The sequence below is a fragment of the Pararge aegeria genome, chromosome 7, assembly GCF_905163445.1.
Source record: "Pararge aegeria chromosome 7, ilParAegt1.1, whole genome shotgun sequence".
NCBI classification, from domain to species: domain Eukaryota; kingdom Metazoa; phylum Arthropoda; class Insecta; order Lepidoptera; family Nymphalidae; genus Pararge; species Pararge aegeria.
This window is the reverse complement of record NC_053186.1, coordinates 12,746,825-12,765,096: the sequence shown is the minus strand read 5'-3', so window position 1 is coordinate 12,765,096 and position 18,272 is coordinate 12,746,825. Positions and strand designations below refer to the sequence as shown.

Here is an 18,272-nt window from a genome sequence, read left to right as displayed (position 1 = left end):
ATAATTATTATCACATTAAAGTGACTCTAAACTTTGTCTTAGACAATATCGCACAGCAGAGCGGCGGAAACTGCCCTGATTTTGGTAGCATTGGACAGCGTTAAGTGACGTGAAGGATCAGGTAACAGTTATCACCCCCACCCCTCTTCCCGTGAGTGACTAATGGAATATAAACAAATCCAAAAAAAAAACACAGCATTTTCTGTGATTAGTGCGTTCAACCATACCAAATTTAAATGCTTTTCAATTATTTCCAAAAAACTACGTCAATCTAAAACTCCGTTGCGCAGATTTTGAAAGACAAATGCGGAAAAATAGCGATGCTATCCTGTAGAAGCTGTTTGCTTTTCCAGACTATATTGTAGGTATCCCTGCCAAATTTTAGCCAAATCGGTCCATTCGTTGTGGCGTTAAAGCGTAACAAACATCCATCCACCTATTCATCCATACATATATCCATACATATATCCACCCATCCATACATCTATTCTAACAAACTTTCGCATTTATAATATTAGTAGGATGGTACGCATGCATTCGATCGTTGTCCCATATGCCTTGCGACTTGCTGTTATCTGTGAAGATGTCCTTGATCTCTGACAATATTCATCAGATCTTCATTAAAATTAGACAAAACATGCTTGCTAGTACACACTGCCAAATAAAAAAAGAATTATTAAAATCGGTGCAAATTTAACGGAGATATGAATAAAGATGAAAGTTTTCATCCTATTTCCCGGAGGAAACTTTGTTTATTGGGATAAAAAGTATCCTATATGTTGACCCGACAGACAGACCGACAGACAAAAATTAAATAAAAATCTGTTTGGACTCAGTATCAATTATAAAGCATCCCCCGGTCAAAATTTTCAAAATATATGAAATGCACAGAAATCTTCCAGTTACATTTTTTATTATAAGTATAGATATACTACGATTGAGATAAATCGCGCGACAAAGTACTTCGCATTCATATAAGAGATTCGTGCGGAATTGAATCAGTGAGTGTCAATTTACGTTATACTACGCATTTAGGCCGTTAGAGCGAATAGCACCAATTACTTGGTCACGTTACCAATGAAAAACGATAGGTACAGGACAATTATTCAGTCAACTAAAGTACACAATTAGGTACACATAAATGAAATACGGTACTCTGAATCTTAAGAAAATTATTGAGGCGTCATTCCATACAAAAATTCGTCAACAGTGTTATTTGTCTCCAAAATTCATATACATCTTCTGTAATTCAATTACGAAAAAGCGTTTTTCGCCAACATAAAGGGCATGAGATCAAAAGAAAACCTGAAAGTAAAACCAAGCGGTTCTTGTTTATTTGTGAGATAAAATGTAAACAGTTTCTGAGGCGCGTTAAAAATGGTCTTGACTCTTTTACCTCAATTAACCTTAAGGTGAGTTTGATTGAGCTTGATTACCTGGTCGACCGGTAGATAAGTACCTACTATCTTATGTCGCCCTAGTAGTCTACAATATTTATTTAGATCTTTAATTTTTTTAAATGTTCTTTGATATAAATATGGAAAATTGGCTCAAACGGTCCCGCGTTTTCAGATAACTTTATTATAAATAACTTTATTAAACTAGGACAATACACACATCGCCATCTAGCCCCAAAGTAATCGTAGCTTGCGTTACGGGTACTAAGATAGCTGATGAATATTTTTATGAATTTAATACACATAAATACTTATAATATACAACAGATAAACACCCAGACACTGAAAAACATTTATGTTAATCACACAAACATTTTCCAGCCGTGGGAACACATATAATTATTGTAGGTGAAATGGCAGCAGTGTAAACCTGCTAAGGAAGCTACGGTCGGTTGCTTTATACGCGAAAGCCTGTTCTATTTGTAGCACACTTTAATCTGAACACATTTACGAGTGCAGGCTTATCAATTATTTATCAATCTAACGAACCAGCTGCTATTACAAAATTGGTATGACAAGCAAATTTTCATTTACCACACATTCACAAGTGAAACTTCATTTACATTCACACAATGAATCTAAAATGTATTTCCGTAGTGATTTCGCAAGAAAAGTTTAATTAAATTTCATGTTAAATATGCAAATCCAGGCCTTTGTTTGATATTGTGCAGACTTGAACGAATTAGTATGTTTGCGGATGGGGTGCTTCTATGTTACTATATTAGATTAATTCTGTATCTATCACATTCACCCTCGGCTTAGTAACGTCCTACTGCTCAGCAAGGGCCTAGTTTTGGAACACCGACCCACCACGCTGCTCAAGTGCGGGTGGACGGGCTTTGACATTTATTGCCATATATTAGTAGCAACGAGGCAGTTAACTATTACTTCCCTGTAAATGTTATATATGCGAAAGTTCCTGCGTGAACGATGGCCTACACACCAACTCTAACATTTATAATATGCAACAGCTTGTTCGGAATAGAAGCATCAAAGTCAAATATTTTTTAATTCATATAGGCGCATAGACGCGCACACTTTTGATGCGTACATCTTTCATATCATATGTTAAATCCCACGATCTTAAAATAGGTGTAAAAAAAATTTTCATCAATATCCGTTCAGCCATTAAATTTCATACGTTAAAAACAGAATAGTGCTTTAGATCCGGCAGGGAGCATGCATTTTTCCGAGATAAAATCTAGCCTCTGTCATTCACCAGCCGAAAAGCTATCTAAATGTTAAAAAAAATCCGTCGAACCGATGCTTTGTTGTTACGTAAACAAAAAGTAATGAAAAAACGCATACCATTGCATTTATAATATTAGTAAGGTGCCGCACACCTTATTACAATCTTAATCTTACAATGCCGCAAACCCTACAATTCTCATTCTTCTAGGAAAGCCCACTCACTTGTGCCCAGCCGTGGAACTGCCAAGCCAATGGCCAACCTGATGGTAAGGAAAAATATTGCCTATTAACTGGGCAAAAACTCGCAGGGCAAATTCAAATTCAAATTCATTTATTTCAAGTAGGCCTACTTTATAAGCACTTTTGAAACGTCAAGTATGTATGTTTGTAGTGACTCTACCATACTTATGCATGCAAGGGATATAAACTGGCACCCTGTGTCCATCAACTTAAGGTATAGGTGTTAAGCCTCAAGTGCCTGTATTGACAATCAAAATCACATTCTTCAGACCGGAATGCTGTTTGGCAGCAGAAGTAAGCATGACAGTTATTCAAAAAATAAATAAAAAAAATTCAAAATTCATTTATTTCAAGTAGGCCTAATATAAGCACTTTTGAAACGTCAAGTCTGTCTGTGTGTAGTGACTCTACCACCGGTTCGGAAGGCAGATTCTACCGAGAAGAAGCCGGCAAGAAACTCAGCAGTTGCTCTTTTCCATTATCAAAAATTTACATTTTACATTTTAAAATTCCTTTTTCTATCTTGTGAGAGATGAAAGCGGAGCCGGATGCTTCCAAGCAACCTTGTCATTAAGAAATTCATCAATTGTATAATAACCTTGATGTAATAAATGTGTTTTAACACATTCTTTAACCTTATGCATTGGTAGGTCCAAAATTACCTTAGGATATTACGGATGAGCTCTGACACAAAAAAAACCTTACTACAAAGAATCTAGGGTGAACATGATCATGATGAACATCAGTTAATTATCAGAATAATATAAGCTAGCAATTGTGTAGAATTCCTGTTATCCCGGGAGATTAAGATATTTTCTTTTGACGCCTTAAAATTCGACGCCTCCAGAAAGCAAATTACGGACATAGCTAAAAGGCAAAGAGGAAATACTAAATGTTTGGATACATCTTGAAAAATGCCTATTTAACGGACTTCAATACAATATTTCATTCCCTTAGTCACCCTTTTCCGTATTTACTCAAACTGTGAAAGACTTCAGGTATGAGTAATATTATTTTTTCACCAAAAGCACAAATACAAAAGTTCATGAGTATGACTTGAGAAATTGCAGACTTTCATACCAACTTCCTTCCCCCGCCTTAGGGATATAATTAGAAAAAAACCTTTCTTACCTTTTTCTTTATATAAGTAGGTAGGGTATCTTTTGAATCTCTGAAAATTTTTAAATTTCTATGTTAAATCGTTTGGGCTGTCGTTTTCTGTTAGTCTGAAATTTTATAGTCACAGATAATACCCGTAAAAAGGTTATACTTTTGTTCCATAAACGTGAAGTATTATATAGAGGCAAATCATTTCAAGTTTTTTTTGTTTAACTTAATTTGAAAACTAAAAAAAGGAGTTTGAGTATTTTTATCACCCAAGGTTTGGGATACTCTCGACCCAGGGATAATAAATTACACGGCCAGTACCAGATGCTTTCACGAACAGTTTTTTACTTTCGTACGATAACTTTTCTTTATGAAGGCCCCAGAGATTTGCGACGCACGTACTTGATTCAATATAGTTTCGCGCAAGTCACTTTTGCGTGTAAAATTATGTAGAGAGGGTGAAGTGAAGGTCGCAGATATAATACGAAATAAGAGCTTTTTATCAAAAGGCTCATTAGGATTTGTATTCGTTTCACTTTGAAATAAATTTATTGAATGTAAAACAAACGGATGTAAATCAAATCGTATCGGAAAGTTTAATCGCTTGGCGGCATGTCTTTATAACCAGACTACCGAACAAGACCAGAGAAAAATTCAGAAATTAAAAAATCCCATATTGCCTTCGCCAGGGGTCTAATCCGAGACCTCCCCTTTATTAACCACAACGCTCACAACTGCGTCTGGAAGGTTGTCAAAAAGTTCTTACATAGAATTGCTATTTTTAAAGAGCAGATTTTTTTTTACCTATGATTACTATAATGCTTAATCTTATCAAGAATATGGTTAGAAAGAAACGTCTATAGGTACGTGTTTAATAGGAAAAAAAGGTTTTGTACCTACTGCACGCCTTAAAGACTTTTGTACTTATCAGCAAATGAAATCACCAACCCTTGTCCAATATTGTGGGGTCTTTTCAGCCTATTGTAACTAAAATATGAGGAACAAACTGCCAAACTGGAGGCGACCGACAGATATTTTGCAGGCTTTAAGTACATTTATAACAAAATTGCCTTTTTGTTATCTTTTTTTTACCAACAATATATATTTTACTTATTTACTTTATTGCACAATCAAAAACTGTTTGCAATAGGCGGACTTAATGCTAAAGCATTTTCTACCAGCCAACCTTCGGTCATGCGAGAAAAACGAGAGAGAGTAAAAAATATATATAATATGTATTTTTACAATTTATAGTGATTATTAGAATTTCCATAATGTCCAAATAAGCCAACTCGTAAGACAGGCTGTTTAAATGTGATTATAAATTTATTTAATAGACGAGAACATTCGTGATTTTATGGTCCAAATATTAAATTTTCTATTTCTTAATAGTTAAGTTAAGTTTACCGTTGGTTAATAATTAAGATGGGTGGCCTACGAACAGTTATTCAGATCATCAGATGTTGGTTTGTCCAAATATCTATCAGTGATTGATTGACTCTTTTCACGCCAATAAATAAAAATATGAAAATTGTATATTTAAATTGCTTTGCAAGTAAAGAAATTATACCACCTCGGTATGTTGAACATGAATAAAATTTGTAATGGAATTTTGTGCTGCGATTTGCGACACAGAATTTCCTTTAACCTCGAAATTCACCAAAGGAGCCTCAAAGGTTGCTCTGAAATATTCAGCTCAACACATCCGCACCTTCCGTCGAAACTTTACGATTATCACTCTTAAGTCCTAAGGACACTCAAGTCAACAACACTTGCTTTAAGTGTAGGTTTGGAATAATTTGCGCTTTATTACGTTCTATACTAAAACCCTGTGACTTTTTTGGTTTAATACTGTAATTATACTAATTTTAATGTGACATATTTTGTAATCCAACATCATTATTAACAGCTGAAGTAGTATGGGGCGGGGCACTTAGCCAGGTGAACTGATGGATGTTGGGATCTCAAGTTGCTGGAAGAACCTGTGGTAGACCCTGCGTTGGTTCTTACTAACGAGGTGGACAGACTGGTTGGACGCAAGCGACACGAAACCGTGGAATTGAAACTCCCTACTATAAAAACTATGTTCAGCAGTGGACTATCGGTCTGCATGATGATAATAATCATTATAACAGCCTAAAAGCGTTCTGGAGAACCTTACTGAAAGTGCGCCAATACACCTGATCCTCGGTCGTTATTACTCAAATATGTTTTTCTCTTAATGACACAATAAGAAACCGGCTTACAAAAGGCTGAATACATAACTCCCGGAGTTAGATTACTTCGTGAGTACTGAGGTATTTTCTGACGGCAGATCAGAATACCCCCTTCCTCTTCCCGCTGATGTCCCGACTTTATTATGGACAAAGCCTTTTGGGACAGGCCGTTAGTCCAGCACTGAATTGTTTAAGGCTTTTGATGATTAAAGTTTCTTAAACACATGTTTTAATAATTCTATCAACAATCGGATTGTGCTAATCTTTTTAGTGCCTTTTTGCATAACATGGCGGCCATCAGATACGATATTTGAAGACTACATTTTGGTAGTTCTTAGATCCTTTTACTAAAGTATACATCCAAAAATATACTCATAGTTCACCCAATATTATTAAACTTACTTAACTAATAAGTATTAAATAATCCTTTAGGATTAGTGGCCATATCGAAATACGTTCTGCGTTAGGAGAAGGATTATATCTGAACAACTAATCTGATCTATCTATTCGAAATTAAACCTTAATTCCTTGTTGTAACGTCTATTTTAGAGTATTATTTTTCTTCAAAATTTAATTGGAACATCGCTCAAGATGGATTAGATTAGTACTCGACCTCTGTTATCTGTAGTGACCCTTTAAAAACATAAGCACATTTTCTATAAATAAACATAAATTTGCGTTGTTTTCGAGATATTTCCAAAGCTCTCCATGTACATTAACCGAAATAAAGACCAATATTTGATATACTAAAATTTTGGGGACACGTAAACTGACACTTGACAGATGAGAAAAATATAAACTTGGTTTTTTAATAAACTTAAATCCATATGAAATTTGAAAAAATGATAATAAGAATACCAAATACCCCACCTTATTATTGCCACACAATAACCATAGACAAGTTAAGTTATTTGAGTTGCCTAGGAATCTTCTTTGATTAGGCGTTACTTACTTAGGCATTGCTTTGTCCGTCGTTAGTGAAAACGGGTGTTACTTTTTATAATTTTATAAGTTGGTATGTTAAGGGCTACGAAAAATTCTTTTTTATTTAGCTTAGAAAACTTTATGAAACCTTGTTACTGAGTCAGGTTTAATGTAAACAACATTTTACCTCGTAGGTGTCACATGACACTGAAATGTGTCCGAACGGTACAAATATTACATTTCCGAAGGTAACGAAATTAGCATGCGCCTCTAGGGATACCCGACACGTGGTTATATCACTTTTTGTCACCAGGTTAGGTATAGGTACATTTTTTAAACGAAAAGTCCGTAAATCCGTCCGGCCGTTATAGATACTCGGTAAAAAAACTTCGTGAACATTATTGTGAACATATCTAAGTAGGGACCACGAGGTCAAAGATCAATTTCCGAATCGGGACCAATCATAATTCGGTATTCTTTATTCCGCTACAAGTTTCCTTAACAGAAATGGCTATATCAATTATTTAAGATCGCCACTAAAACCTATTGCATCCCAGTGCTAAAATCCTATCACCTCAAGAATGCAAGCTGCCTCTGTTCTTGTGAAAATTTCTGCAAAATCGGCTAAGCTGTTAGAGAATACATGGTTACAATTTTCGGGATAAAAAAGTATCCTTTGTCTATGTTTAGGTTGCAGGTTATATAAATATAATTATAGTTGGCAAACTAACAAGCGGTTCATTGCCGCCAATGACCATCATTATTTCACCAGCTTTGGTTTGCTGTGTTTAGAAAGATTAGTGCTCTAGTTGACACGAACGTGCGTAACAAACAAAGAAACAGACTGACCCATTTTCACATTTATAATATAAGCAAGGAAGTTACATTTTCCTAATACACTTAGTATAATTACTCATGACGTCATCTTACAAGATCATTATCTTGAACGTTAAGGAAAATGAGCCCCTTCTCATCTTCTCTTTTGTGGGATGTTTCTTGCTTAGAAATGAAAGCTTTTGTGACACAATAGTAATGACTAGAGTCATCCAAGATTCCGTGACTGAAGACCTAGATATACGAGTATATGGAAAAAAGACCCTTGGAAGCTGAAGTCATCAGTCAAAAATATTTAGGAATTAATTACTTTAACTTATTTAACTAAATACTGGATATGTTTCGGTGGTGGGTATGATCGACTACGAATCATGGTGAGTTTGAATAACAAGTAAGGTTAACTTTAAGCAACGAAGGAAGTTGGGAGTTGAGAGAGTTAGAAGGAAGTGGGAGTTTATTACAGTCAATAGTGATAGTACGATTCATCAAAGATGACGTGACGAAACCCGAATTTATTAAGTTTAAAGAGCTTCGTATTTTAATGCTAGGACTGGGAACTACTAAAGCGTCGTTCGTAATCATATGTCACTACTTAACACGGAATGCTCGGTTCGGTTAACAGATTAAGCCAAAAAATTTGTTATAAAATGATAGCTTTTATGAATATTGATGTCACGAGAAATCCAATATGAAATTCATATATCTATATCAATGAGGATATAAACACAACTCGATTAATCTGAAGTTTAAAAAAGGCTTTTAAACCCCATAAACCTCAAGGCTCTATACCCGCCTTTGAAATTTTCTAAAGTATAACACGAGGCTGTCCGTGTTATATATAAATAAAGGGCGTTTCAATTTTACTATCATCATATATCATCTTAATTTGTAAGAGAGTATCCCTTACTCTTTTACAAATTAAGATGATAAATGAGGTGTATATATCCTCGTTTCATCTGACTCAGACCTCATTTCATCAGACTCAGACCTATTATTACAGTTTTAGGTTATTATTTGAATTCTGAGTATCGCCTTGAAAGTAAGTTATGGCCGGCCGTCTCGACCTAAGGATCCTAAGGATACCTGAATTGCGAAAACTACGAACGGTATCTGAGGTAAAATAATTAGGTATACATATAACGTTTGTCGACCTCCCTCACGCAGTGGTGAAAGCTTTGGATTTATAATTGGGAGGTGCCAGATGTTTTAAATTTTGTAAGGTCCGGTGTGGTAGGAGTCTTCGTTCGTGGCTGACAACGGGGTTTAATATATCTGCTATACCCCTACCAAGTAAGGCTGCTACCATTCTTAGACTGCATCATATCTTACCACCAGAGAAATCCTAACTGTATGCAAACGTGTGTTTGTTTGTTAGTTCTTCCTTCACGCCCTAACTAAGCAATCAGTCAACTTAATTTTTGGTATAGTATTAGTTAAAAGGACGCAAAGTAACATCGGCTACTTTTCATTCCAGTACAACAAACGGTTCCCGCGTAATTTATAAAAAAACTGCAATAAACGCTGACGAAGAATGTGGGCCACAGATAGTAAGCGATCAAAAATAAACTATTATGATTCGTATTAAAGAGGCAAATTCGGCCCTACTTTAACTTTAACTTTGTCAATACAAAGTATAGATAATATATTATTAAGTGTGTCTCTATCATCAAAGTGTATTTGACTTGGATCATCAAACTAATACACTTAGTAACTAGACACAGATCCACGGCATAGTGCGGCTAATTTAATTTTGACACCCTCCGGCGATTAGGCTCGGAATATGCCGGAGGTTACTGGGTCCTAATTGCAGGAATCAATGGCAAAATTATAAAGCTGTTGTGCCATCGCAATAACCAAGCAGATGGTAAAGGAAGTAACTTTTTTTTTATAAAAGGATATAAATATAGGATATAAACTTTTTTTATAAAGTACCTGCATATTAAATTAATTTAAAAATAAAAATATCTCCAACGATGAGTACTACTCTTTAAGTACTTCAGTTATTAATCGTAACGTTTTTGTTGAACACCCCGATACTGTTAGATTGAATCATAATCATTTGTGACAATTATTGCCATTTTTTTTTTCAATCTTATGAAAGGGAAACTAGATTTTAGGCCTATTAGTACGTCAATCCGACCCGATCTTAACCGCTGCATAAAATATTTTTTATCAAAAAATCTAGCAACGAAAAATAACTGACTCGTTTTTTTAATTATGTTTCGGCAATAACTGGTAGTTTGCCTCGTAAGCTCCGAGTCCGAGTATTAAAGTGAAAAAAACGCGTGAATTTCATGGATAGTCGGTATAAAATCACGAATTTAAGCATCGAAATATTAACAGAATAATAATTTAAAGAATTTAACCATAAAACTATTTTCATTCCATTTCATCCGCGACTCCTGTGGAAAAATCCGCAAAAATCCTCCAAGACCGTAGAACAAATAACGCATAGGGTATAAAGCAACAACATTTCCGTGCACGAACACATAACTCACCGGTATCTGGCACAAAACACTTAAAAGAAAAACAAAATGGCAAACTCAATTAAGAGTTTAAAATTTAAAAAATGGAACTTAAAAATTGTTTATACGTACGCGCGCGGTCGTTCTTGTTCGGTGTACAACGCCGCCCCGGTCGGGAGGCGAGCTGAGTCACGAGTGAACGCCGGAGCACCGCGTCCGCCCTTATACGCCCGCCATAACCCCAACGCGAAGGCAGTGGGCGGAACTATATAGAGTTGTCTGTAGATTATGTTTTATTTTCATTTGCAACATCAAATATGGTTTATCTGACCAGCTGTTGGCGTTTTGATGGTCAGAAGGGCTAATAAGCAAACGATGTTTCATCAAGCTTTTCTTGATGAAACATCGTTTGTTTATTACACAAAATAGTTTCAATAATATTTCTGAATCTAAAATTGGATTCCTGCGCTTTTCTATTCTTTATAGACCTATCCAACAAAACTCTTCACCGTAAGATGTTTGCCCCCCCTCACGTAAAGGATATAGGAGATGGGATACCATAACAGTTCCTTCTATTATCCTAAAAACTTAGAACATTATGGAGCACGTATATCGAGAACCTGGGCTCAAACCACGGGTTCATTCAAACATTGTTAGCAGTCCCGAAATGGGATACCAGGGCTAGTGGTTGAGCTAAAGACGAGGCAACAAATTTCAACTCCTTTCATTATAAGAAGATCGCTGAAAGTGAAGATCGTAGCTATTGAGAGCATGCGTTGCCATGCTTCTGAAACCGAAATTTCGTATGAAGATACCAACAACACAGATGAATAAACACAAACTTTTCGCATTATACTTTTCTTTTCTCGGTAGAATCTGTTTCCCCCAACCGGTTGAAGAGTTATGACAAACGGAAAAACTTGAATTTTCAGAAGTGCTAATGAAATAGGCCTACTTGAAATAAATGAATTATAAATTTAGAATTTTTTGAATTTTACTCCGAGAATTTCTTAACCTACTAATACCATTCTAAAACTCATTTGAAAAAACGTTATTATACTTGTTACGCTTTTTGCACAGTGGAATATCCTCCTTTTATTATAAAAATCGTTACTCGTAGCTATTAAGAGCATGCGTTGCAACCTTTCCGAAACTGAAATTTCATATGAACATTTCAACAGCACAGATGAACAAGCACATAAAGTATGCGAATTATATTAAAATTAGACAATATGTTTTAACAGCTCCGTGTGAATCCGCTCGGCGCCATCTCTGTCACACCACCGCAGGTTGTCAACAAAATGTTATTAGTCCTCATCTACGCCACCGCCCGCGCCCGTCTGAGTAAAATTCCAAGAGCACACTACAGTTGCCACTCGTTCAGCTGACAAGTGGCTTCCAAACGACCATCTATGTCGAGATTTTCTAAGTTTTCTTGAACACTATAATTTAAAAAAAAAGAAAATCTTAACAGAAAATCTAAGCCTCAGATTCATCATCATCCTTTAAAAGTCCACAGCTGGACTAAAGGCCCCTTACAATGCGAGGGTTTGCCAAAAATCACCTTGCTGGGCAGACGGGTTTATGATCACCAGTAGGTGGTAGTAGCAAGTATCACAGAGAACACCGTTGCCTGTTCTCCGCTATTTTTGTTCGAAGGCCGATTGGCGCAGTTTGCAGCGACCTTGCTTTCTGAGCCCAAGGCCGTGGGTTCGATTCCCACTACTGGAAAATGTTTGTGTGATGAGCATTAATATTTTTCAGTGTCTGGGTGTTTATATTTATATACAAAGTATTTATGTATATTACTCATAAGAATATTCATCAGTCATCTTATTACCCGTAATACAAGCTACGCTTACTTTGGGGCTAGATGGCGATTTGTGTATTGTCGCAGTAGATCTTTTTTAGAATATTCCTGAGATTCTATGGAATAAGTTAAAAAGGGCCACCATTCCTGCACTATACTAGTGATAATATTAAAGAATAAATTACGATGAATGGAAACATTTTAGTCACGGAAAATTTACGGTTTCTATACAAAAAGGCATATTTGTTATCTCTTAATGTCCTTAAACGGATGTTCATGAAATTTTATCGAGGGCGCGAAGGAAGGACAATTTAGTGAGGATGTATCTCTAGTATACGAGTATATGTTAGTTCTTGAATTAACTCACGGATTACCTCATTTACGCCACCGCCTGTCTCAGAAAAATTCCAAGCGCAGTTCCAAGTGGCTCTCGTTCAGTTGAGAAGTAGCTTCCAAACGACCCTCAATGTCGAGATTTCCTACATTTTTACTATTATTAAAATTTAATACATGATATTATTTCTAAAATGGTAGGAAAACTATTAAACGATATTGTATTCTAGATAATATGTAATAAGGATCAATTTCCATGGCCTAGTACAGTTATGGTCAACCTTTTTACAATTACGTACTAATTATAAAAAAAGGTTTTTTTTTCTTATCTTTGAATATAATGTAGCCCGCTTCCGCACAGATAGAAAATGACCGGACAGTACATTTTTCCGAGATAAAAAGTGTGTGGCTACTTTTTATCCTGAAAAAATGTACGCTTTCTATGCATTTTCACCATCATCATATCAACCCATTACCGGCCCACAACAGAGCACGGGTCTCCTCCCACGATAAGAAGGGGTTAAGGCCGTAGTCCACCACGCTGGCTCAGTGCAGATTGGTGGACTCCACATACCTTTGAGAACATTATGTAGAACTCTCAGGCAGGTTTCCTCATGATATTTTTCTTCACCGTTGAATCAAGTGATATTTTCATTGCTTAGAACGCACATAACTTTTAAAGCTAGAGGTACATGTTGGGATTAGAACTCGGCCCCCCGAAAGTGAAGTCGAGGTCCTACCCTCTACGCTTCTTCTTCAATCACTGCTTCTATTATCTATGCTCTTTACAAAAATATATTTCTGTTATACTTTAATGCCTGAACGAATTTTAATGGCATTTAGTCTAAAGGTATCTGAGGTCTTGAAATAAATAATACACTACGCACGCCTCCGGCCGTCTAAGACATGTTCCAAGAACACACTACAGTTAGCTCCCCTTCAGTTAACAAGTGTCTGACAAACGACCCTCAATGTCGAGATTGCCTAACTTTTTTTAAATAATGGATAACGGATGGTGATGATGGCTTAATTAATAATAATAATAATAATTGTAATAATAATTGTCTTTATTGTGTCTCATTTACAATGGACTCTTATAATCTAAGGAACGGTAACAACTGTGTTAGTTAGAAACTGTGTTACGCTGTGTGTTTATTAATCTTGTTGTATTGGCAAACCTTATAGCAAAGACAAAGTGGTTCTTGTATGAGGAATGTAATAGAGAAACTCTATTGCAATAAAAAAAAGGAATACAGGAATAGTACTTAAGGCCAGGGTGCAAAGGCGGCCTTATCACTAAAAGTGAATGGGTAAGTTGATAACTTCCTCGTTGGTCGTTGTTTAGCATGTTCGACTAGCAATTACACGGGTTCGATTCCCGACTCGGGACAAATAATATTATCAGGTGATTACAAATTTTCCAGTCTCAGAGAGCATGTTAAGCGGTGTTTTCTGATTATTAGAAAAGCCCGATTGGAGCAGCGCGGCGGTTTTATGTTCTGCAATCATCTCTTTTATGTTAGCCGAGGCATGTGCCCTGCAATGGGACATATCATAAAGAAGAATGAAGAAGAACCCAGACAACCCATTACCGGATTTTAGACTGCCGGTTGGCGCAATGAGCAGCGACCCTGCTTTCTGAGTTTGGACTCAGAAAGCAGGGTCGCTTCGCAGGGCCATGGGTTCGATTATCACAACTGGAAAATGTTTATGTGGTAAACATAAATGTTTTTCAGTGTCTGGGTGTTTATCTGTTTATTATAAGTAATAATGTGTGTTATATTTATAAAAATATTCATCAGCTATCTTAGTACCCATAACACAAGCTACGCTTACTTTGGGGCTAGATGGCGATGTGTGTATATTTGTTTAGAAGAAAAAGACTCCCATGCGTTATTTTAGTCTTAATACCGGTAGCCCCGGAGCCGGGATCCGGGATCGGGGAATCGGGACCGCATTGGAGCAGCGTGTTGGGTCATGCTCTAAAACCGTCTTTCCTATGAGAGAGGAGACTTAAGCCCAGCAGTGGGAGTTAATAGGCTGCGGATGGAGATTTTGAACCGGGACTGTCTGCTTAACGTGCTCTTCGAGACATAGGGTTAGACAACACTAACTTCCTTACTACTCTCTTCTCGGTAGAGTCTGCTTTCCCAACCGGTGGAAGAGTTACGACAAACATACATACTTGAAGTGCTTATGAAGTAGGCCTACTGGAAATAAATGGACTATGAATTTTGATTTTTTTTAATTTTTCTTGAGAATTTCTTAACCTAAAATCGCATGGTATTTGTAATACCATTTCAAAACTCAATTATAAAAACGTTATTATACTTGTTACGCTTTTTGCACAGTGAAATATCAAAATATACGGGAAGATAAAATGTTTCCATGATAATTAAATTTTTTTTGGATTTCCTCTGACGTTCCATGTTTAAACCCAGTGCTTTTCAAATAAAATTAGTGTTCTTTATTCAAATACTGTTCACATTTAATTTTCACAAATGTACGCAACTATGAAGGGTACAAAATTAAAAAAAAAAGTTGTTGCAAAATAAATAGCAACATACATGGAAGAAAAAGCGGTGAGAGCCTAGTAGGTAAAGCTTTGGCTTTCCTTTCGTGGAGACCGAGTTCGAGCCCCGGCACGCACCAAAGACTTTTCGGAGTTATGTGCGTTTTTTAATTTAAGAAATTTAAATGTCACTTGCTTTAAACGGTGAAGGAAAATATCGTGAGGAAACCTGCATGCCTGATAGTTCTCAATGACATTCTCATGGGTGGGGAAGTCTGTTAATCCGCACTTGTCCAGTGTGGTAGACTGCGGCCTGAACCCTTCTCATTCTGAGAGGAGGCCCTTAAGTGGGCCGGTAATAAGTTGATGATGTTAATGAATAGAAGAAAAAGTCTAAGCTCCCGGTAACAAACGACGGCCGATTCGCGCAGTGGACATAACATTTGCTTTCAGTCCAAGGCCGTGGGTTCGATTCCCACAACTGGAAAATGTGATGAATGAAAGTTTTTCAGTATCTGGGTGTTTATCTGTATATTATAAGTATTTATGTATATTATTGAAAAAATTATTCATCAGTCATCTTAGTACCAATAAACGCTTATTTTGGGGCTAGATGGCGGTGTGTGTATTGTCGTAGTATATCATAGTATATCAAGCTCCTGCGTATAATATAGCTAACAAAGGTAAGTTTATTTAACGGTTAACAGTTCCGGGGTGCTTTTCAGAGGTAAAAGTACCATATAAGGAGCTTCTTTATTGGATAGAAGCATGCGTTACTTTACGGAAATCCATGATATATTATGAAAATTAATCTTAATTTGTTATACTCCGCAAAAAGCAGGAGAATCTAAATGGTGTAATATATAATTTCACACCATACAGATCTTCGGCAATGTACCCTCTACGCACGTTTCGCTCCAAAACCGGAGCATCCTCAGGAGATGTTGACTTTACAATGAATAATTGCTAAGTTTAACATCATAATAACATAACTAAAGTTAAAAAAATATAGTTTAAGAATAATTGTTAGATTTAACAATTACAGATACAAGCTATATACTACATATACTACGACAATACACAATCGCCATCTAGCCCCAAAGTAAAAGTAGCTTGTGTTATGGGTACAAAGATAGTTGATGAAAATTTTTTATGACTATAACACACATAAATACTTATGATATACAGATAAACACCCAGCACTGAAAAACATTCATGTTCATCACACAAACATTTTCCAGTTGTGGGAATCGAACCCAAGACCTCGGACTCAGAAAGCAGGGTCGCTGCCCACTGCGCCTATCGGCCGTCAAAAGCTATCTTTACTATTTCATAAAAATCTTTGCAGGGTTTTAGCCGAACTTAGGTTACAAACAAACAGGCATACACTGTCGCATTTGTAAGATTACTATGGGTTTCCACGAATTTTAAAGGCCATAAACCAAAAAGTGACTGTGAATATAAACTTGTTTACTGCCTTGAGTCTTCATCAATAAAAGTAGTCGTACGTTATTGGCTGCTGCTCGCCTCTAAAGATATTGAATTTGAAATTAGTTATGACATCGCTCTAAAGCTGATCGCACAACTCAACATGAGTCGCAAGCAACGCAGTTTTTTACATATTTAGCAAACTCGTTGTTTGTTCGATATGTCACGGAATCTAATTAATCCACTACTATCGGGCAACAACGAAACCGAAGCTCGATTTTAAGCCCATTTTGTGTCGCTGAATGCTATCTGCGCCGGTTAATTCAGACCCAATAATTAAAATTTCTAGGTTCCATTCATAAGTGAGAGCGAAACAGAGTACTGAACCACCATGCGGTTTTGAGGGCTATACTGATTGTCAGAGATAAAATAAATTCGACGGCTTAGCGAGATCTCCAAGGCACAGGTTAACAGTTTAATCCAGGCTGTTAGTACTATAATTTATCTGAGAATAACTCAATACTATTTATACGTCCGACCCGGGAATAGATTATAGAACAGTAGACCGTGTAATCCGAAGTCAAACAGGCTAATCACTGGGCCAATGTGACAATGCGACGTTTTAAAATCTTTAGTGCGTGTGGGGCAAATATATTTGCGGTTATAAAAAACGTCCGTATGCGGCAAAAAGTCGTAGTGCGTTAAAACTTTTTGTTCTTTTCTCCACCTTCAACGGAATTTACTTTAAGGTTTTTTCTTATCTGGTGCTACGGGATAAATTTTAATTCATTTTACCTAAGTTTAACGTAATAATTTTCGCATCATAATAGTTGAAGCGGTGGAAAGTTTAATCGATATTTTTTCTAGAATCGAATGGCATTGAAATTTCAAATAATCATATTAAATCAGCCTATCAATATCCCACTGCTGGGCAGAGGTCTCCACTTTTGCAGGTGAAAGCTGCTGGGCAAAAGCCTTCTCTCTTGTAGGTGAAAGCTGCTGGGCATAGGCCTCCTCTCTCGTAGGTGAAAGCTGCTGGGTAGAGGCCTCTTCTTTTGAAGGTGAAAGCTGCTGGGCAAATGCCTACTTCCTCTCTTCTAGGTAAAAGCTGCTGGGCAGAGGTCTCCACTTTTGCAGGTGAAAGCTGCTGGACAAAAGCCTTCTCTCTTGTAGGTAAATGCTGCTTGCTGGGCAGAGGTTTCCTCTATTGTAGGTGATAGCTGCTGAGTAGAGGCCTCCTCTCTCGTAGATAAAAGCTGCTGGGTAGAGGCCTCTTCTTTTGTAGGTGAAAGCTGCTGGGCAGAGGCCTTCTCTCTTGTAGGTTTTCACCTACTTGAGGGTATGAGGGCACAGACCCACAACGCTGCTCCGATGTCAAAAATCTCATGTCCGATGTACCTAATAGCAAAGACCGCTCTACCGACCGAGCTCTAGCTTAACATGCTCCCTGTCACCGGGATGGATATTCTGAATTTTCCAAGTATGGGCTGGTACTAAAATTTTTTGACAGGACAGTTTCAGGTAGGTACTTTAAAGGTTGAAGCCTCTATTGACCATCCTCTGCTCTCTTTTAAATTGTCTCATTCGTTGTTCTAGTGATTGATCACTAAGTTCTCGGTTCCAAAAAGTCCTCAGAACTAAAAATTGTTAGGCATTGAGTTGATCTGTTAAAATAATTCAAGCGTGCCGAAGTCAAAACCCAGAATAAACGGACAGACAGACGTAAATACTTGATATGTATTTACATAATAATAA

At 36.8% G+C, this 18,272-nt stretch overlaps 1 protein-coding gene across 2 annotated transcripts in view; it reads right to left on the bottom strand.

Moving 5' to 3' along the window:
• The window catches only part of LOC120624968 (U8-agatoxin-Ao1a-like), a 78,895-nt gene extending 68,246 nt beyond the window's left edge, over positions 1-10,649 (bottom strand). For both annotated transcript variants that reach the window (XM_039891820.1, XM_039891821.1), the window contains exon 1: positions 10,567-10,649. The gene's annotated coding sequence lies outside the window, so the exon portion shown is untranslated. The remainder of the gene's footprint in view (positions 1-10,566) is intronic.
• Positions 10,650-18,272: the final 7,623 nt, after the last annotated feature.